Source organism: Priapulus caudatus, unplaced genomic scaffold (assembly GCF_000485595.1).
Source record: "Priapulus caudatus unplaced genomic scaffold, Priapulus_caudatus-5.0.1 Scaffold1127, whole genome shotgun sequence".
Classification (NCBI taxonomy): domain Eukaryota; kingdom Metazoa; phylum Priapulida; class Priapulimorpha; order Priapulimorphida; family Priapulidae; genus Priapulus; species Priapulus caudatus.
Genome location: NW_014578188.1, coordinates 56,432 through 79,202, shown reverse-complemented (window position 1 = coordinate 79,202; position 22,771 = coordinate 56,432). Strand labels below are relative to the sequence as shown.

The 22,771-nt window shown below is 46.5% G+C and overlaps 1 protein-coding gene across 1 annotated transcript in view; it reads right to left on the bottom strand.

Moving 5' to 3' along the window:
• The window catches only part of LOC106815488 (coagulation factor IX-like), a 42,787-nt gene that overhangs the window by 9,524 nt on the left and 10,492 nt on the right, over nucleotides 1-22,771 (bottom strand). The gene's annotated exons all lie outside the window — the stretch shown is intronic.

Genomic DNA, 22,771 nt, shown 5'->3' with positions numbered 1-22,771 from the left:
CCCGCGTGTACGTGCCGTTACCAGCGTGTACCCGCGTGCACGGTGGCCTGTACCAGCGTGTACGTGCGGTGTACCCGGCGTACAGGCGCGTGCACACGCTGTGTACCGTGCGTGCACGTGCGTGTACCGCGTGCACGGCGTGCTACCCGGTGACGTGCGTTGTTACGTGCGTGTACGTGGTGTGCGGCTTGTTGCCGCGTGCAGTGCGTGTACAGCGCCCCTGTAGGCAATTGTTTGTCGTGCTGTACGGCGATAGCCGTCGTTGATACCAGCGGTTGTACGTGCGTATTTACTCGTACCGCTCGGGCACTATTTCCTTCCCTCATTAGACAATATCACTAATGCAGAGCTATAGTGCCACCCACAGCCATGCAATGGCATTAAGTATAATCAAGTATTACTGAGCAGTTGGCCCGAGTGGGATCTATCCTGAACTGACGCTGACTGGGTCTGCCTCTGTGGATCACGAATTCCTAGATACGGATCAACAATTCTGCCATATAGCTCATCGACTCAGCAAACTAGGGTTTTGACGTCGACTCGTAAAATACTATTGGCTTATCTTGATGATTCCATGATGTTATCATATGGCTGTCGGTTGCGAAGTTTGTGTGTTCTTGCTTTCTCCCAAAACCTTAGATTTACTTGCTTCTATAGACAGTACAACTGAGATTCCAGCTATAACTGCGGTTATTAGGCTAGAAACCACCGCAGGTTCTCAGTGCCACGTGAAAAACAAACCCTTTTAAGTTTTCATGGCAAGGAACTTGTGTGAGGATTTTTGCGTGAGCACGAAACCTGGTTTCGTCGGAGTCGTAAGAACCTTTGGGGAAGTGACTCACGAATGTAGTGTTACAACAAAGATGGCGCAAACAGTGCTGTTGAGTGGTTTCTTGCATGGAAAACCTTAGAGGTTGACTCTTGTGTCCCCAAATACCTAGTTCTTGCTCACGAAACTAAGATTCCAGCATACACCGCGGTATATGGTGGCTAAGATAGAACTCAGTTTGCGTTGCCACGGAAACTAGTTCCTGGCAAGGGAACTCCTCGTTTGGTGTTCTCGGAGCAAGCAACTCTAGTGTTTTGTGGAGCACGAAATCATTGATATTGCCTCAGAGTGTACAGAGGACAGGATAACGTTTGAGATTTTCCTTTGCAAGTATTTATAACATTCTTCTTTTATTAGGTCATTCTTATTTTTTATTCTTATTTTCTATATATATTCTCATTCGAATTACTTAGAACAAAAGAGGCCACCTTGCCATACATCTACCAAGTCGCACATAACACATGCGGCTATTATCATGGATAACAAGCGCAGAGTCTCCTAACAAGTTGGGCTCTCTTCTGACATTGCCTTTCTATACACGTTATTCATTTTCACACCGGATTTTACTTCAGCAGATCGAGGAAGCATATCTTGGTGGTCTAACGCGCGCGAACGGTGCCACCGCAGAACGATTCCTATAGAGCTCTCGATCTTAGAATTTCTCAAGTTTGTGGAGTTTAAGGTTAAGATTGGTAGTTCCGAAGGTTAGTTTCTCCAGGACTACATCTCCTGAGCCTGAGCCAGGCTGCGTGGACCGATTGTCTATACAGGTCTTCTAATCCTAGCAAGACCGTTTCTAGTGTCGAGCTACATCTTCACTGATTACTGTCCATATATGATACTCGATATCGTTGATAATTGCCATGACGTATAGGGCTAGATTGAGGTCATTCAGTGACTTTTCACAGTTCGTTGTTTTACAATTTATACGCGCACGCCTCTCTGTTCGCCGTGTCGATGACGGAATTAAACCAAATTTCCTCGCAAATCTTCGTCTTACCGTCTGAGATTTATTGTTCGTATCAAATATAATTGCGGAAGCGTTTTTTGCCGAGACTAAGACGGACAGAAAATTTTCATGCCACAATTTGCTCGGGCTGTCTGCAAAAAAAAACCTTCGTCTCATTGTATTTTCAGTACCGCATCTCTCGAGCTTTTGCAAAGCACATTCCGCAGCTCCTGTGAGGCGACGCGAACGGCGGACGCATGAAGATTAGGGCACGCCTTAGTGTCAAATTTTTCCGCGTGGCTCACGCCGGCATTATTAACGATGGATGCATCATCTAGTCTCCGAAGACGGTATTTGCACGCGCGAGGGCCACGATCAAGCGACGGACAAGCGACTTGGTGCACTGGTGCCCGGCGATGATCATTTCCGCGAACGGACGATAGTGTCTCTATCTCAGGCTTTCTGATACCAAACTTGTAGCTGTGAACGCCGATGCAATGCTCCGACACGCACGGTGCGGTTCCGAGCTATCGTCACGGTAACATCGGAAACCCGTCGTGGCTATATGCATGGCCATCCGCACGTTCGCGCTCGTCCTTTGTAGTATTCCCAGGGTATCTTAACATGACTCTGCTTCACGTATTCCATAACTGTACGTTTCGATACTGATACCTAGCCTGCATGGACACGCATTCTGCGGTACGCTTCGAATGCTTCCTCTCGCTATATTCGGCAACGGCGCGGCTCGGATCTCGACGTTGCCTCTGCGCCGTCTACAAGTACTGTCGGCAGGTACCTTGCACGGCGAAGCGGCGTCTTCACCGAATGGGCCATGTACGTATCTATTTTCTATAGCAAGTACGCTCGAAAGCGTGATCCGCGTTAAGAAAGTCTCCTAAGGGCTGGACGCACGGAGTAGCACGCGCCTCCAAGCTCAGACCCTCGGTCCTCTCCATCGACAGCACTCTTCCTTATCGCAAATATGGTGCTCCGATGCCTTACTTCATGCTGTGCAGGCGAGTATCCGGCCCAACTGTGACCCACCTCCATAGCCGTCAGTGTAAGTCAGCACACACATACATTGTCCTGCCCAATACGCACTACAGCAGCTCGCTCCCGAAGGTATATAACTTATTTTATGGAATTATACTAACTGATAACATATAATTGAACCGGGTGGTGTCCATTTATTATTATTAGTATATATATGTGAAACAATAGACATACCTTGGTTAGTGTTTTCGCATGGTGTGTATTTATTTTATAGAGCTGATTGAGGTCCATCAGTCAACTGGCCAGCTCGCGCATGACTAGGTGAATATATGGGTGCTTGTAGCATATAGTAGCTGTGAGATATTCGAAGGCACTGTAGATGCTGTGAAGGCTATCAATCGGCAGCGTGCGAAAGGTTTAATGGGGAGAGGGATGTTAAAAAAAGGCGGTGTCGTGATTCGAGGGGTAGAGCTGCAGTGAGCGTCAACGCGGCAGCTTACAAGGTAATGGGACGTATGTGGTGGGGGGAAGTAAAAGTAGGTCGTGTTTTCTGAGAGGTCCGAAGTTGTGAGAGCGGTTCACACGCCAGACTATAAAAAGTAATGGGGGGGGGTGTAGAAGAAGGATAGTGGTATTTTGAGGGTGCTAGAGCGTGCACGCGGCATATATCGGCCCGCTCGAATGGTAATTCTAATGTGGGCGAAGCTATTAAATGGGGCCTAGTGCGTATTCGACTGCGGGTTGCTGCAAGGATAATAATATTTTGAAGGGTATTTAGAGCTGTGAGCAATCAGCGTCGCTCAGATGGATAATATAACGCGGTGTGTATAAGAAGGCTAGGTGGGAGTAATATCTTATAACTCTTCTTCGCTTGATTCCTGCTTATTTAGCGTCCCCTGGATAACTGTGCTGGTCTGCCTCAGAAGCATCATTCGCACGCTTCTTTCTCTTGTCCTCCCTGCTATTTCACAGGGTTTCTTCTTCGATGACGTAAGGTCTAATATCGAACCATATATGCTAGCTCCCGTGTTCGAGTTGTTAGGTAGAGTAACTCGCTTGGTAAGCTCTGGCTCACATGTACAGCTAAGGCATGACCATCGGATCCACGCTAGAAATGCCCCCCCCCCATTGGCTATGACACCGTGCGAGTACTATGTGTAGCGCCGCCAGTGATGCATATAGTTAGGTCCAAAATTCGTCCACAACCTAATTCCAAACCAAATTTCATCATTTCCTCGTAGACACCCGCAATCCGGGAGTGTACGCTCGCTGATTACTGATCTAAGTTTTCTTATTAATCAGTTTGCCCATTCAAGGCAATCCCGCGCGTCAGACAGGAAATTGCGGGCGGACGGACCCGCTTACTAGATGACAACGCAATGCGTTTAAGTGGACCAGGCGAGTACGAACCTTACTTAGCCGCGCATTTGCCTGAGCTCGGCTCATAGGCTACCGCCAGTAGTTATAGATGAAGTTTGGTCACTAAACTAGAAGGATATTTAATATTTCTAAGGTTATATGTCGTTTTATACGAGACGGAGCATGCCGGAAATACAGGAGCAATAACATATACTCAAAACTGCTTTTGTGGACTCGCATAGTATCTGAGTGTGATATATGGGGACAGCCAGGCTTCTGTCACGGCGCCAGATCTAGATAGTATCTATTCATTATCTATATTAGTACATTAATACTGATTAAAGAATGAACTTCACATAGCAATGATGTTAACAAGTCATTTCGTACGAAGGCGTAGTAGCTGACTGTGGGTGCGACCAAGCACGATTTTATTATTAATACAAGCTCTGCACAAACTGAAGATGCACGGCATTCGCCTGGTGCCAATAGGCGTACCCTCATGAGTAAACCAACTCAGCATAACGGCGGGGTCGGAGTAGGGTGGGTGCGGCACATCTAAGCATACATACCTGGAGGTTATGCGCTCCTGTCATTCGTGTGCGGCCGATGCTTGCCCTGTCGCGTGCATCGCGAACTTTATTACGAACGAAAAATTGCTACAGCCATCGCTTCTCTGCCAGTTAGCTGGAAAAGTGAACATGAAGCGTTATTACCCCCGGTGGTGTGAGTTCAGAAGTGGCCATGTAGTATTTAAATCACTGCCAGCGGGTGGAGAAACGAAACTAGCAATGCAAACCGCTGCTCACACATATAGCCATAGTCTAGCAAATCCTAGGAGCTCTGTAGCTTTGAGGCACGTGTTGAGTACTGTACCCTTCATGTCTGGACTACGAGACAATTTCTTTTAGCTTATAACAATTTATTTTTTTAATTTGCGTCCAAAATCATAGGGGAAGCAGCTGCCCTCCTATGGACGCCTCTCCCCTCCCCCGCAACGCCTCGGCCTGGCAGTGGTCTACATATGAGATAACTCTTATTATACACTCGGATAATACATGAACCCACTTCTTTGCTTGGTGTAACCTTACACTGTGTGGCGCTGCTACGTTGCGTGTGTCGCTTCGAAAATGTGTAAACTTCGCCATACAGCCTAGGGGTTTTGACTGCAAAAATTTACCGAGAACTGCTCTTATAAGAACCAGGCCATTATATTGTGCGTTGACCCCGCGCTCTCGGATCACAGTAGGCCCTAGTAGGATATTTCTAACGTGTGAAACTAAGCTCTCGAAATAAGTGGAAGCATGAGTGAGATTTAAATAATGTGTAAAGGCCAAATAAAACCTGAGGAGCCTCAATACTGATGAATAAAACGTTTAACTTATAAAATAGAGTAATATCAACAAATATATTGTCTATTATCTGACATAGATGTATATACATATATTTCAATATAAATATGTCAAACTCATACAGCCTTGCTTTTAAGGTACAATTAAACTACTTCAATATCTTATTCGGCCGCTATAAGCTTAGTAACTATATATTATTTAACCCGGAAAATTGCAATTACCGGACTTTCATATACACACATAATTAACGCCACACAGCCACACCGCGAAAGCGTGACAAATACGTAATCTCCCGCCGTAGCCGTTTAAGTATATATATATACTGAGCGCAAGCCGTGGACAGTAGTTAGTATATAGGTCTTTTAGATAGCTATTATACTGTACTATAGCTTAATGTTGATGTTGTTAAGAGAAGGAACGGGAAGAGACGCGCCAATGCGATAACCCTGTCTTAAATAGAAATGAATGTAAATAAGGAATGGTTCTGTGGTTAATTCGAGAAAATCACGTTATTTTTCGGTCATATTTTTTAAATTAGCCTTCTAGTTCTTCCACTCTGGTGTTCTCGATTTAAACATAATTACGTCGACATGGACACGGTGTTGCAAAAATAACATTGAGATGGTTTCATTTCCTCGTGTGTGCTAGGTTAGTCTAGTCGTTCGTTGAGTGTGCGTTGGGAGTCGGGCGGTGTTGCCGCTGATTATCCAAATCTAGGTCGTGTGCTGCTGTTCTCAGCATTGTTATAGTGACGCTAGATGCTATATAAGCCTACGATGTCCTGGTTCAGCACCGCAAGGGCAAAACGTGAGACAATTCTAGGCAAAATAGTGCCCTGTTCTCTCCTGTGCCGGGTGCTTGTATCGTAGTGCGTTGTGGAACTGCTGCTTTATACTCAGCTCTGATAACAACAACTCTGCCGTGTTGACGCTCATTATCTAGACAGCCTGCGGCAATGACTGTGTTGTCCGACGGTCAGCCCTCTTTATGTCGCCTCGTCGCTGAACGACCCCCACCTGGCTGGTTATTTTCTCCCTGGCTCTGTGTGGGCACAAAGATATACCTCACAATGTAAATTCTGATGCGCATAGCTAGCGTTGGCGTCACAGTCACCTAAGCTTTGCCTGCAGGCATCAGACTTGGACTCGGAAGAAACATATACCCTCGCGGATACTCATGTTGGATCTTGTTCACCGATGCGGACCAAAGTCTCTAGTAAAGAAGCTGCCAGCGTTCGTATCGGCAACTAGCTCGCACGTCTTAATCACCGTGTTCGGATCATTTGGACAACCCATTCCGGTGACTATACGATGAATATCTGTGCTTCTGACTGAGGCTATCGTCGGCTCTACGGTTGCTAGACTCGACGGGGCTTCACAAATTGTGTTGATCGTACTAGACACTCATACTAGACCGCAGGAAAGAAATGTGGCGAGACAATTCGTGGTCCCACGCAGGAGACTCAGTTAGGAATGACGCGCGATTACTCTCGCGTCTGCTACTCAGTCGGAAGACCTTCGGCGCCACACACGCTGCTGGTGCCTCGTGTCCCCATCCGACGGCCAGCTCTTTTTGTGAGGGTCGCGACCCTGAACGCAGTGTTTCGCGTGAGAGTGGCACGGTTGATGAGTGAGTCTCGCGCCACATGGTGGGTACACGCGTCTCCATTCGTTTCATACACCCAGAGGCCTGGCCAAACTAGCTGCAGGCGACCCACTACTTCCAGCGCGACCAACGCGACCAGCGTGCATGGGTCACTAAATAACGAATTAACATTAAAACTTTTTCTTCAATGAGCGAAATAAAAATCGTACATTGACTTCAATGACTCTTCGAATGTTGCATAATTTCGGATGACTGAAATAAATTAAAAGATCTCTTACTTTGATCGAGTTTGACTTTATCATGAAAACAAACGTTCGTTGATATAGTAAGGATTTCTTACTATTAGGCATATATGAGTTGTGCGAATCGTCAAATATTTTACAATTAACAAATTTATAGTCAGATCTCTTTTAACGGAATTAAATTCACATAACCAGCGTACATAATTAACTTGCTTCAGTACTTAGCATATTATTTCCCTCTCCATCTGTTCCAACTATGACGATAACTAACTCAAATAATAATAATTAAATACTTTGTATTCGTGTTTAAACATTATGTACCAAATAATTATAGTTTGTATTTTTGTACATTCTGTACTAGCAATTTGTTATAACTGATCTAAGCTTATAAGCTCTATAAATGTGTGACATATTAAATGTAGTGTAATGAGTGTGGACCTTACCGGTGATACTTATATGCAGACGCGCGGCGAATGGGCTTAGGAGCAAGTCGGATTTGTTACGGCCGAGCCACTGATTACTTATTCTTTTCTCTACATCAAATAAAATTTAAATCATTTATATATTGCATTCAATTATATATAAAAATTATTACTTTAGTTAAAAACAACTCTCATATATATATATGCAGCTTAGAGTCATAATAGCTGAGTTTGTTCTCCTTATACTATTTTAACTGGTTTATAAGTTGAATTTAAGTTATTGAGCCTCACTATTAAATTAAGTCAAGTTAATTCTTTTATCTACTCTTTTATCACTTCTGAATATTGCGACAGCAAGGTGAAGTGCACAGTAAAAATACATGACATAGATTAAGCATGCGGCCCCCTATCAGTGCGTCGTGACGGAGCCCCCTGAGGTATGCTTCGATTAACGGCACTCGCGGTCTGTAGGATAGTATGATAGCGACCATAGCTTCAATCAGGCTGTCGGCCGGGCTAGCGAGAGGAGTATGCTTGAGCGGTTCGTCGGTAGGACGTGCTGTCAATAGTAGGGAGAGTGGTATGTGACGGGTGCTAGGGGTAGGTCTACAGAGGAAGAACAAAAGAACAGAAATAAAGTTAAGAAGGTATATAAGGACAGGTTAAGCTGCTCAATCGATTGAGCACGTCACCGGTTAGTGTTCCTCGCTACAGGTAGCGCAGTAGATGGTGTGGTCATGAAATTCATTCCCATCAGCCAGAGATTTCTAAAGTTTCTTTAAACGACGGGCACAAATTAGGTGTCTGAAAGGGGCCCTGCAAAAAATCGATCGAATAGTTGACGACATGCATTAGGGAGCGAATGCCACAATGAGTTGGATACTAGTATGTTACTAATTAGTCTTGTGGCAGGCCTGTCTCATACAAGTATGCTAAGCAGTGGATAAAATCGGCGGGGAATTGCTTATAGGTGAGATGACCTGACATTGGGACCTTTATATTCCGTCAAGACGCTAAATCTTCTCTTTATGTATGCGACAGCCTCGGTAGAGAATGCATACGCGATGAGTGTGGCTTACTGTGCGACTTGCTTCCGCAGATCGGATCTCTCTCATTCTCGGCATCGAAAAGTCATTTAGTAAACATGATCCTAGGCTAAGTGCGCAATTTTAGGCGCGTTGTTGTGACAATAGAAAGAAATCAAAATTGGTTTAGTTTGAAAGTACATGTCGGACCCTTGTCGAGTCGATAATGTCCCAAAAGATAGAGAGGGGGTACACGGAGACGCGGATTAGTGTAGGTGGACTGATAGGCTTGCGGCTCTGTTCGTGAAATCATTAGCAAGTGGCCGTCAAACTATATGAGAGCAGGCGCATAACGTTTAGACAGTTTAGCACTCAGATAGATAGGACACAAATTTTTGTGAGATGTGTCTCTTCTGCTTCGTTACAAAGTGACGGCATAACTCCCCCTGATCTAATTCTCTAAACACAACAGTTTTTCTTCAAGTGCAAATTTCGACCAGAGCGGAGTCAATTCAAAAACAGTCGCATATATTGCCTCTCTGTCATGTGCATTTCCTCCCGCATAAATTGCAATATGTAACCTGTGCACGGTATGGGACCGTCTCGAGCTGCTTCTGCGCTGTGTTGGGTGGCTTTGGGAACCATGGCGTCTTTATCCATCACACCAGGCAAACTAAAAGATATGTTGTGTGTGCTGTGTGTGTGCTGTCTTCTCTTCCTATCGAGCTCCGTTTGCTTCCCTCGTCGTCCTGCCAAGCGCCTCCTCCCTCCTCCGTCACTTTCTCTCCTCCTCCTCCCTTCTGTCGTTCTCTCGTGGCTGTGTAGTGCCACCTCTTATGAGTGTGCGCGACCTGCTCCCCTACGTTGCAATCTTCTATAACAACACCAGAGGTCGAAGTAATACACCTGGTACAAACGTTACCCTCTAAACTACCTTACGTGGACGTTGCGAGGGAAGTCCGGCGCTTGCTGCTAAGGCCACAACTAGTGGTCAGAATTTTACCTTCCCAAATATTAATTGCACCTTGAGTATGCTGCTCCCCCTCCTCCTCCTCTTTCCTGTCGTGTGTGTTGTGTGTGTGCGTGTGCTGTTCTGTGTGTGTCGCTGTGTGCTCGTGTGTGTGTGTGTGTGTGTGTGTGTTTGGTGCTGTGCGCTGTTGTGTCTGCTGTTGATAGAGCAGACGTGAGGAGATCGTGTGCCCTGTTCTCCTTGTGTCTTGCGTGGGGTTGCGCCTGTGTGCTGCGTGCGCGTTCGTTAGTGCGAGAACCAGAGGGAGTTAGTATGTGTCGAGAGAGAGAGACGAGGAGAGACAGGTTGTGCTGCGCTGGCGTGCGCGCCCGTGCTAGTCTCATCACTGCTTGCTCTGCGTGAGATTCAGTAGCGATGTACACATGAGACATAGAGATCCTCACTGAGCACGGGAGTGTGTATGTGTCTGAAGAGAGAGGTGTGTGTGTGTGTGAGAGAAAAGGAGGGAGGGTGTGTGTGCGTGTTTGTGTCTTCTTTGTGTGTGTGTGACGGAGAGAGAGACAGAGAACCAGAGAGGGCAGTGTGTACTGTATCAGAGAGAAGCGAACCAGAGAGGCGAGTGTGTATGCTCGTCAGGAGAGAGGGAGAGAGAAAGAGGTGGCGCGCGCATCCGTGTGTGGAGTGAGCAGAGAGAGAGAAGAGATGAGAGGCGGGTGTGTGCCTCCTCGCGCGCGCGCGTCGTGTCGCTGTGTGGGTGTGGGTGTGTCGTGGAGAGGGAGAACCAAAGAGGGAGTGTTTGAGGGGAAAATCAACGTTTCGCACGCCCCTGAGCAAAAAAAAACCGTTTGGCCACGTCTGGCTGTCAAAGACGTCTTGGGCCACGGTGGCATATGACGCTTGGCCAATGTTGGCGCGCTGAGCAAGAAACTCCGTTGGGCCAACGTCGGCGCTGCCAAAAAACGGTTGGGCCGGCCCGCCGACCAAAATCCGTTTGGGCCAACGTTTGGGCCCTAAATGACGTTGGGCCCAACGTCTGCTCCCGGCCAATCATGTACGTTGGAGCCCAACTGCCTCTTCGGCCCGTCAGTACACGCGCAATTCTCCCAATCCGTTGCTGCGCGCCTTAATCGTCCTGGCAAAATGACATTGCCAACGTTGCGCCCGCGAGCCCAAAAATCCCCGTTAGACCAACGTCTCCCGGCAAAACTGGTTGCTTTTCCAGCTGTAAGCCTGCGGGACGCCTCACATACAACCGCGTAGTGACTGTTGATCCGGACAGCCGCTTTCCCACCCTGACACGTACCCCCACTCTGCTGATATTTCTTCCTGTCCCCCGGTCTCCGTCTCCACCCTCACCACATGTTCTCCACGCAACTCACTATACGTCTAGGCCTTTTGGCGTACCCGTCTCCGTAGCCTTTGCTCCCCCTCGCGCACAGTGCTGCCTGTAAGAACAGGACTTACCCCTTCGCGCTCTGTACCATTTGGCTTCTCGTCTCAATTCACCTCTGATCCCGCGCGAATCCTGTCACAACTCACTCTGCAGCTGCCTCCCTCCATTCACCCTTCATCTCTCTCCTCCTCCTCCTCCTCCTCTTCCTCCATCGACCTTCTCGCCTCCATCCTCCTTCCCCGTGTCCGGCCTCACCCTACCGCCGATCACCCGTGTTCGGGACGATTTGACCCCATCCGCGATGACTATGAAGATACATGACTGCTCCGTTACATCGTAGGCTACGGCTCTTGCTAGATCGACGGCTTCATCAACCACTTGCGTTCACCTCGCGCAAGCTCTGCTCTAGCTGCTACTACGACATCGGCCAGCGACTTCTCCCCTCCTCGTCCCTACGCACTCGTCCGCCTCCCTCCTGTTGTTGCTACATGACATACGCATTACTCTCCCGCGTCTGCTCTCGACATTCGTGCCACGAACTCGCTGGTGCTCCTCCCATCACGACGGCCAGCTCTGATAGGTCCCGCGAACCTTGAACGCCACAGCCCCCCCCGTGCTTGCTCCTGTGAGCCATACGCTCCGCTTCCTGGCCTGCTGAGAGGGATCCGCCACACGTGCAACACCGAGCTTGACCTCGCCTTTAACACCCAGTCGACCTTTGCCGACCTGTGTCGCCTCACGCTCTTCTTCACTCTCGTGCCCAATACCCCGTGCGGTCGCTTCACCCTCAACTCCTACACTCCATTGAACATACTTAAAACCTTCCTTCTCAAATGTCCTTTCTAATCTCCCTCACTCTATACCGTCTCTCTTTGCGTCTTCCCTGGCCTCATTGACTACGCATACACTACTGGTCATACAACACATCTCTCTACTTGAATCTCGCGTCTCTTTCCTTTTAATTATAAAACAACGTCGTTGTATCAGTACAACCAATCCACCCTCCTAATCCTCCATACGTATACTCGCCCTTACTAGTGTTCAACCCACTCCTACTTAACATACACCTTTCTTCCCTCTCCATCTCTACCCTACTCTTCTCTCACCTCTAGATATTCTCCTTCTAACTCACGATACTTCAAATACACCTAGTCTGCTCACTTCTACTCTTCTAACTTTCCTCTTCCTCACGTCCTCGGACATCTCAATGTCTTCTCGTCCTTTCCCTTCCTTCACTTTCCGCATTATGACACTACCATATTAACTCCAATAGATAACATGTTCTTTCGCTCCCCGCTGTACTCACACTCGACTCCTATTTCTTCTTGCGCGTTTGTTTTCTTGGGAACATGCTCTTCTATCATATAGCCGGAGCTCTGAGGCCCGTGCACTTTTCCGCACTGTTGTAATCCGTATAGCGTGTGTCCCCAGGTTCGTCTTGTGCACGCACAGTACGTGTGCTGATGGCCACTTAAGCCACACGACAGCCTCACCTTAATGCTATAACCACAGCATATTACTAAACAGCTTACTCTATTCCTTCCTCAATTGAAACATATCATAATGCACCTAACAATTCCATTACGCCCTTCTCTCCTCCTTTATTACACCTACCGTCGGCTTCCATCGCACACGTCCCCCCTACTCCGTTAGCAAATACGCCCATCCTAATCACTCTAATCTGTAAATACTAACTAACCTGTTCACATTCTATCCCTTATATAATGTCTCTACTATCTCTCTCTACTCCTTTTGATCACTCCCCATTATACATATCACACCGGGCTACTCATCACCTTCTCCCCTCCTCCTCGACATCCAGGCTGTTTGGAAAAGGGCGCGGCAGTCAAATTTTTTGGTCCTTCGCCGTTAAATGCATTCGTCCTTTTAAATCGCTACCACATTTAACACTCAAACCACATAGTAATAAAAAAATACATATATACAATTGCGTTCTTTATTTTATGAGTCCAATAACTCAAACACACAAACCCCCTCTTTGCCCGTTAGACCAAGACCACGTCCATCACCTTCTCCCCTCCTCCTTCCCCTCAACGTGTTCTCGCGTGCTCCTATGTCCGCTCTACTCCTACTCTTCTCAGTGATCTATGCACTCCTTAGAACCAGATCCAGTTCGGATGGATTTACTTTGTTTAAGACCTTACGCCTGGTAGATTTTGTTGTAATACAGCCACGAATATATTCTAGGGTTTTTTAAGAGGCCTTCGGTCATGGCGCTAGGAGAGGGTGGGCGGGAGGTGTTGTCGAAAACGGACTGGGAATTGTTTCGCGAATTTCATTATAATCGAATCTGATGGTGGTGTACGTTCGCGTGCGAGTTGACGGTTAATTCAAGTAGCGCCAACTCCTTGGGGGCTATCTTTGTTGTTATCATCTGCGCACAATTTCCCTATTACTCAAACACGTGCGGTGCGCAGTGCGTGTTGTATTGATTTTGGCGTAATGACCTGCACCACGTACTGCTTCTAGGAAATATTAATCTCTGTGTAAAAAAAATTAGCGAAGAGATAATGCCCATCTACTCACCTTGCGATTATCAATTTTACTGTACTGAACCCTCGCAATAGATCTACAATTCGGCTCATTTGATACTTTACAGTATACATCGCGAGAGCGTTTGATGAGTTTTATAATACAATGAACTCTACTATAAATATAATAAAAGATTCTTCAATAATTATTATCCGAGTGAATATTTCACAAAATTACCGACGTAAAGCCTTTACAGAAATAGTCCGTGTACATGGACTGTCTTTCGCATCGATGAAAGAATAGTTATGCATCGTCGATGCTTATAAACCACTCCGGTTATGCAACGCACTGCGTAACATATTATGTGACCCTGGCGTCATGCGAGCAAATGAGTGCCCTGAACAAGACCAACAGCCACAATCTAGTCCGCTTTAGTCCAAATAAACATTATTCTATCTCCGCGACAAGCGGAAACCCGCGAGTCACATGACCTATAATAAACCAATATTAGTAACGAGGCCCTCAGAAAACCGCACAGCACTATAGATTGTGATATAGCCATTATAAATGACAGAGACACGCACGGAAGAATTAACACTGGCTGAACTCCAGCTGACTTAAGATATAGATCTACATTAGACGAGAAGCTCTAGAGTGACACATTTCATAGCTAGAAAATGTTGAAGTAAGTGAGATCAGGCACTCCCCACCTTGATATTCATACGCTATTCAACACAAAGTATAACAACACTTATAGGAGGATATGTCCCACCATTTTAAGCGGCAGTGTTACATTGTCATACATAACCAAATCGTGTTGAAGACTCGGATCAGGCTTTGCCTGGCCTTATACGAGCGCGCGTTTCTCCTAAGGCTATTTGCGCTCACCTCGCTGTCACTTTATACAGTGGCGATTTTTACCAGGAGGGTGACATGGCATAGTGAGATGAGACAGTACGTGAGACACGTTCTCTTATGCCGGCCGTGAACTTGAATATTGCAACATTCTTCAAGGCTTCACACAGTGAGAGCCCCACTGGATCGAGGCCTATATCCTAGGGTCCCTTGTTTTAGGGGTGGTTATCATTCCTGTTGTGCGACGAAACAAAACCCAGCATTCTTAACCTGCGATTTCCTATCGTTGATGTTCCTGTTTCCCGATTTCCGCATCAAATACATTGCATTCTGTTGTGGCTCTAGATTTTTCTACGCCGCCCTTCGACGCTGGCAGCTCTGCCGCGAGGTGTTCTAATAGTTCTTTTCACCCACTTGCGCCCAGAACTGATCGCCGAGATGCGTACGTGACGCAACGCCTAGGATACATGCGCTGCGTATCCGCACGTGCCGGGCGAGGTAACGTAGCCGCCATCTCGTAGCAATAAAAGATGTTAGCGCCGTAAGCCGCTCTCGAATCACCTTACATCATCGCTGCTCTTGGTGCATAGGCACCCGACTGTTGATAATGTTTTCGTACTTCGCAGGAATAGCGTTCTCCAGCCACTTCGCTCCGTCAGCTCTGGTGATTCCCGCCGCAGCAGAGGCATTGCAAACACCTTCCTGATGAAATCGAATTCCCAATACGTTTCTCTCATAGTATGGCCAGCCCTTACTATGTGCGTATGCATAGTCGCCAACTAGTGATTAACCCACCCAAGAGCCCGATCCCCCACACCATCCGACTTGAGTCCTTGCTCGCAACTTAGAAGTAATGCGTCTGTTTACCACGGTTTTAGAACTAGCGACAGTGTCGGAGGAACTAGGGATGACCCTCCGTTTAGATTAGCTCATGCCTTATTTGAAAGCTCACCGCGTCTCGACCACACCTCGAAGCGTAAAGGTGTTTGTCCCGTTTGTCAGACAAACCTTTTCAGGCTGACCTCTTCTCGACATGAACTTCTAAATCCGTTAAGCGAACGCGTCAGTTTCAAGCTGTTTTAACTTCTCTATGTGCACGGCACGTGTGGGTGAGGCATGTGAACACAATCCATATGCTCTTTACCTCTTGAATCTGCCCAGCTTCACGTAGAATGGTCTAAAACAATCTAATCCTACGTAAGTAAAAACGGCTGGCTGTTTAGCTGATGTGCTAGAGCTCTCTAAGGACCAACCCGGTTAAAATCATGCAACCAAATGCTGTTTGCCCTGCGGACAATTGCTCGAATAGACCAATGATTTCGAGAACATTGTTAGCCTGCGTGGCCCACATGTCCAAACTATTCCAGCACTGAAGAGCTATATCTTTCTTGTGATGACGCTAGAGTCGTGCGCCTTTGTGTATCCAAAACTTGAGCGTTAACGGACCATAGGTGCTTCGCGCACTCGTCTTGACCCTCCTCCACTTCGTACCGTTGCCACTCCTTCACCGTGCGCGTGAGCATTCCGCGAGTTAGACGTAGATATCAATGTTATGGTGACATCCTTCACACTGCCCATCCTAACTGCCCCATTGACCTAAATTGCGTTTGATCTGCTGTCCAGCAGTATATGAAGCTGATAGTTTTTTCCGTGCTTACATAGTGCGTCCTTTATTTAGGTGATTGATGCCTGCCACATGTGTGAAGCCTTTAGCCCACCTGACCGAATAGAGGAGTATGCCCAGTCACTGTATAAGACCTCTCTCTTCGCAGCAGCGTGTATTTCTATACACTGCGCAGATATAGCGTCGAACAACTGCTTTGTGAGCAGTCAATCATGCTCTCGCTCGATTTGGTTCGTTAATTCCCTTGGCTACCACAATGCGATTTGACAGTAGTTGGTCATTCTGACCACGTTGCTTGTCTCAACACGTATTTAATCTCGTCTCGCTCTCTGCCTGAACCCATTTCATCAACGCTTATGCGATGCTATCTTCGCTCTTAGCTTGACCCTTTGCTCTCATTAGCATTTATGTCCGTTTAGTCCTGATCCTTGCACTTCATTACGCCTGCACTCTTAAGCGTTCGAATTGAATGTGTCTAGAGATGTGGCATATGCCAGCTATGTAGGCCATCTATGCATTTACCCTGACTAGCGATGAGCCCAGACTCAATATTCGATTTCCCTTAGTCTCGCTGGGCTTTATATCCGGCTGATTTTTCTCTAGAATGCGAGACCCGAGTAGCTCGTGGCGTCTACCATACCGATATGCGCTTGAGGTATATGAGTACATGTTCTCTCTCATGCATTACCCATTGTCTTTCTGCTAATTTATAGGTGCAAGACTGACTTGGCTTCTTTCGTTTTTTGCGTCCCTGTGACCATTTCTCCTCGAGCGATCATATAGTCCCTTATGATACCTCACCGTCTATCCCGTTGCATGACTATACCAACATTCGGTTGCGTTATACTTGGTTCGTGTTTTGAGGTTTAAAATCTCAACGGCTTCTTCCAGTGGGCGTTAAGCGCCGCTTCAAACCACTTTCCCCCCCGTTCCTCCCTTCCTCCCTCCCTTCTTCTCTCACTCACTTACCACTCGACCGCCGACCCCTCCCTCCCTTCCTCCCTCTCTTGCGTGCTTCACCACCTGCGATCCCTCCCTTGCCTCTACGCATACCGGGTGTCTGCTCCTGCGTCCTCCGCCACCTCCTCCCCCGCTTCCCTCCTCCACCAAGTTCCCTTTTCTACCTCCTTCCCTATTCTTCCCTCTCTCCTTCCCCACACCTCCTCGCCCCTCTGTCCACCAGCTTCTCCCCCTCTTCTACTTCCTCCACTATTTTCCCACTCTCCTCTACCTCTTCCGCTCTTCCTCGCGCCATACCTCTACCATCCATCTCCGCGTATCTGCCCATGAATTTAACTAGTAGATAGATTGTCATGTTTAATGTCGAGTTTTGAGTTGTAGTGGTGTTTTGTGTGTGATATTACGGTTTTTTGTGATTGTTAGATGTGTGAGTAGAGTTGTTGATTATGCTAGCTTTGTGCTCGGTGTTTTGTGCTCAAGTTGTGGATAAGATGGCGGCTAGAGTTCGGAAAACGTGGGCAAGGTATAAAGTCTTCAGGATCGTAGATGATCGATGGCGTGAATCGTAGTGTGATGGCATGTGCACGTGCTGTAATTGTGTTGTGTGTTCTATGGTCTCGCAGTGTGTGTGTGTTGCGCATCGAATCATTCGATTCACCGCATCGTGAGAGTGATGTGTGGTGTGTGTGTGTGCGAGTCTCGGAATGATTCGATGCGTGCATCGTGAATAGTTAGTGTATGTCGGAGTGCGCGTCGGCGACATCGCAGACCATGGATGTCTGCGACTCCCGTGCGCTGGGCGCGGTGAGAGAATTCCGCTACATGCGTGCTGTGTGTGGGTGACTGGATGTCGGTCGGGTGCCGCGAGTCAATGTTCGTGTGTGATACAATGATGCGCAGTCGAGATCATCGCATTCACGCAGGTCGCAATCATTTGATCCACGCCAATCGAATCACTTCGCCATTCACGCATCGAATCATTCGATCACTGAAAATGTATACCTTGCCACAGTTTGCCGAATTGTAGCGCCATCTCATGCAACAACGTTGAGCAAAACCGGCACTAGTTCAACTTTTAAGGACAATACAAAAACCTATATCACAAATAATAATGTTAGCTCAACTGGCGCTACGTGTCTCTTTGTGACGTGAATGTGCGTGTCTGGTGCGTTGCGTGACGTCAGGCCGTGCGATGCGTAGTGTGTTGTTTATGCACGATGTGTGTGTTCTGCTCTGAGAAGACGGTATGTCTGGTGTTTCCTGGGTGTGTCTAGTGTATGGTTGGTGAGTGTCGGGTGAGTGTGGTGGTGTGTGGTGGAGATGTGATGTTTTGTGAGGAAGTAGCAAGAGGGGGAAGAACTGTTGTGGGTTGGAGAACTGGAGAGTGTGTGTGTTGGAGGAGGTGCGTGGGGAAGGAGAAATGGAAAGAATAGGGAGCGAGGTAGAGCAGGGGGAGAATTCGGTGGAGGAGGAAGCCGGCGTGGAGGATGTGTATGTCAGCTGTGTGTGCTATGTGGGTGTCGTGGCCGCGTGTTGCGCGGACGAGGGAGCAGGGAGACGTGTGGGCGTGAGGCACGCTGGGCCGATGCCGTGATCATGCCATGGTGTTATTGTGTGCGCTGCGGCGTGCGGTGGTGCGTCGGCGTGCCGGCACTGTGGTATGCTTCTTATTTCCTTTTTTGTGGGTAAAAAGAGGAGTCCCGGACCCTTCGACCCCCCCGGATCCGCCCCTGAATCTTCTTATACAGCGCAGCACATCACAGACAAAGCGACTGGTTTACAAATGCAGTTTATATTTACGAGCGTGGAGTCTTCCGTCAGGCGGCGGTGTCCGGCGGCAACGGTAGCAGCGAGCAGCAAGAGCGAGAGCACAGTATTGGTGGTTACAGCGTCGAGAACTGTTAGCACCGTGGAACTGTGTCTGTCTCTCTGTCCAAAGTGTTCGGTAGTTATGCATCTGTAAGGAATGCATGGTCCAAGTGTGGTCAAGGCCTAGTTGCATGATGGTGCAATCCTGTGTCGTTCTCCAGAATTTTATGGACAACTGAAGGTGAGAGACTTCCTTCTCTAGCGTGAGAACGACGGTCGGAGTCCTTGTAGATATTGTGGAGGCATCGATAGATGTTTCTCGACGCCCTTGTCGGGTAGCCTTCTATGGGTACTAAAATGTCATAGTGCCATATCGTTGTTGCCACGTGCACGAGGCGTGTTCGGCTCGCCAATGGTGAATTATCGCACGACATTAACCCCGGCTTGGGTTATAAAATCTGTGCGACACTGATGTTAGAGGTCTCGCTGTGTCACTCGATTATTTATTTTCTTCTGTTATGGCACGCGCGCGGCACGTGCGAGCCACGCGCCCTGCGGCAACGGTTTGTCATAAGTCGTCACCTTGGGCCGTGTGGAAATCGCGGCGGTTCATTTCATGTTCTCAAATGTTTCTCATAGTTCACATTGGTCGGCGGTGTTTGATTGTTTGTTCTTTAATGTGTCGGCACGCGCCATCAACCAGTGGAGATGCTTCTCTCAGCCTTGTTAAGGTGATAACTTTCAAAATGTCATTGTGTCATACTTTCACTTCTTCTCCTGGTGCGGCGTGCGTCGGCCTAATAATGGTCGTAAACTCGCACCAGTGTAGACGTCCTGCTGTGTCGTACGTATCTTTCTCTCGAGGTCGTTCCAGTGATACGGGTTTTCTTAGGACAACTTTCACTTGCTGTTACATTGGGCTATTTTTGACTAAAATAACTATGACGTTATGCTAACGTTAAACGACCCGTGTCGCTAGGTTTTCTACTAGGTTAATTAATTCGATATTTACGTCATTACATGTATAACTGTTAGTATAAAGCTTTAAGTTGCAAATATTAGTATTTGTATTCACCAGACAGAGAATTTGCGTCACCGTCGGGTAGATGGCGCCACAGGAGCGGAGCAATGGCAAACTCCACGACAGATGGCGCTCTCGCTCATGGGCTCAATCTACCACTGCCACAAGCAGATTTCGGTTACAATTTGTAACGCTTTTTTACTACAAGTTTTACAGCAGGCACGTTACTCGTATCCTATGTAATAAGATTTGGACTAATAAAAGTTGCAAAGATATTAAAAATTCGACCGTTATTTCATAATTTATCACGCGTGATCCGTCGTTCACGCGCTCATCACGCGTGATCCATCGTAGACTTGCATTTAACAGTTTAAATAAATAAGTAAATAAATAAATAAATATAGAGAAACAAGGACTTTTTAGATAGAATTCTCACATGGAATTCAACGAGAGAACTTTTAATTCGTCCCTTCATAACAAAAATGATTAAAATGATTAAATTCATTATAAACTGTTGATGAACCCGATTTTATCGTATCGCGATAACATGAAGCGATGTCGCGATACAGGAGCTAACCAATTTTGTTCCGGGAGGGAGACAAAGTTAAGCACAACGCACACACCCGAGGACCCATGGAATTCTTATTCATCGTTCATATGATTTGCCTAAAAACAAATGATTATGTGTAAGTGAGCGAGCGTATCGCCGTAATAGTAAAGGTAATTACTGTAAATGGTGATTAAAATCGAAAAACATATAGAAAATCTAAAACGAAATGTGTAAGATTGAGTAATGTGCAAAATGCTTTTATTTTTAAATACTTAAATTTATATAATCCTGCAAACCCGCCTGCAGTACGTTGGCCATATTCTAATGCACTATAAAAACTTTTGGTAATGCAACGAGTGAAACGTTAATGAGTCATACACCACGAGATCGATCATGTCATAAACTCTTACATACATATCACAGATATAGTTAAATATAGAAACATGTGTGACGCAAAACATAATGCCATAAATAAAGCTACGAAAAAGTAGTATGTAGTATGTTCTCAGCATTTTTGAGTGATGCTATAGGAGCTCGATTCCAGCGCAGCAAATCGTGAAACCAGCCCAGATAGCATGCTTACGTTGGGCCAACGTTGGCATTTAGTTGGCACGGTCACGGTTGGCAATATGACGTTGGGTCAACGTTGGGCCAACGTTGGCACGGTCATGGTTGGCATGTGGTTGGCAATATGACGTTGGGTGCGTGAGGAATGGCGGCCGCAAACGCATGTTGCAAATAGGATTTGGACGGAATTTACAGGAAACTGTCGGCAATAATAGGTGAAAGAGATTATAGAAACATTAAGAATTTGGTAGTAAATAGATTTCGTATTTATTTAGCATTATATTTTATTGAAACGCTTCAAGTGCCTGTGGCCACGAGATGATTTAGCTTGCAGTGATTTTGCCTAAATTTCAAAGTTTCAACCGGTTTGGCTTGTAGGCCTACCATCGACAATAGTTATGCTATGCCACTGGTGAGCAGGATGTAATCAATGTTATATGTCTAGATATCACTGTTTTTTATAATGTTGTGATTGAGTATAGAACACCATTCACACGAAGGGCTTGGACCAATTAAGCAGTTATATGACAGTATGATAGGGACTGAGGGGGTGGAGGCTTTTAGGCAGATAATTATCATTGTGTGTGTGTTTACGTTCGGTACGGGCGTGTATGTGTATCCCTGTAAATAATAGCATGGGCGCGAGTAGTATGGCATTACTGCTGCACACTTATCAGGAACCAAAGTAAATGCCGCCACTGTAGTAAGAAGGTTGTGTTGTTTGTTCAATTGCCATTTACAACCGTTACGTCTGCGACTTTGCATGCGTGGAGTATGGCTATAGAATCTGATCACAAAGTTGCCTTGGTGAATAGCAATGTCACGCTGTTTGTAGGAGTTGCCTTGATGGCCATTTTACGTCGAGTAGACCATCATTAATCTTTAGTTTCACACTTTCTAGTATAGTAGTTGTAAACTGCATTGTATGTTGAAATGCAAAAGTATCGTTTGTAAAATGCAGTTGTTGGTTCTCAACAGGTTTGAATCTGTTTGGGACAATAAACCCTTACGTGAATAACATCCAGTGGTACGAGCTATCAGTATTGTTTACCGACTTTAGACACGGGCTTGGAGCAGGAATTTGTTACGGCGACATACTTAGTTACCTATCAATATATATATATATAGCTGAGCCAAATATTTGCCTCACTTTAGGTAAGTCAAAGTTTCGCCTCACTATAGGTAAGTCAAACTTTTATCTCACTCTATAGGTAAGCAAAATATATACCTCGGACGAAGAAGCCGTACCCGGGCGTGACTAATTCGTATTTCGTCGTCGTTGTCAGGGTAGGTCTACAGAGGAAGAACAAAAGAGCAGAAATAAAGTAAGAAGTTATATAAGACAGGTAAAGCTCCAATGTTGACATGCACCGGTTAGTGTTCCTCGCTGCAGGCGAGTAGATGGTTGTGTCATGAAATTCCTTCCATAGCCAGATATTCTAAAGTTCTAAACGATCAAAATAGGTCTGAAAGGGAAAGTCGCGTAGTGCGCATGCGTGCGAATGCACAATGAAGTTGGTGCATTGTGGACGCGTCAAAAACTAGGGTAATCGGCGGGGAATTGCTGGTAGTCGATTGTAAAATATTCCTGTCAAACATTTTAACATGTTAACATGTGCGACAGCCGGTAAAGAATTCCCAGCAAGAAAACACACTCTAACTACTAAAATCCGTCCTAAGGGACGTGTGCGCGGGGAAGTCCGCCGTGCTGTAAGGAACAAATAGGGTCAGAATTTACATCAAATATTATTTGCAT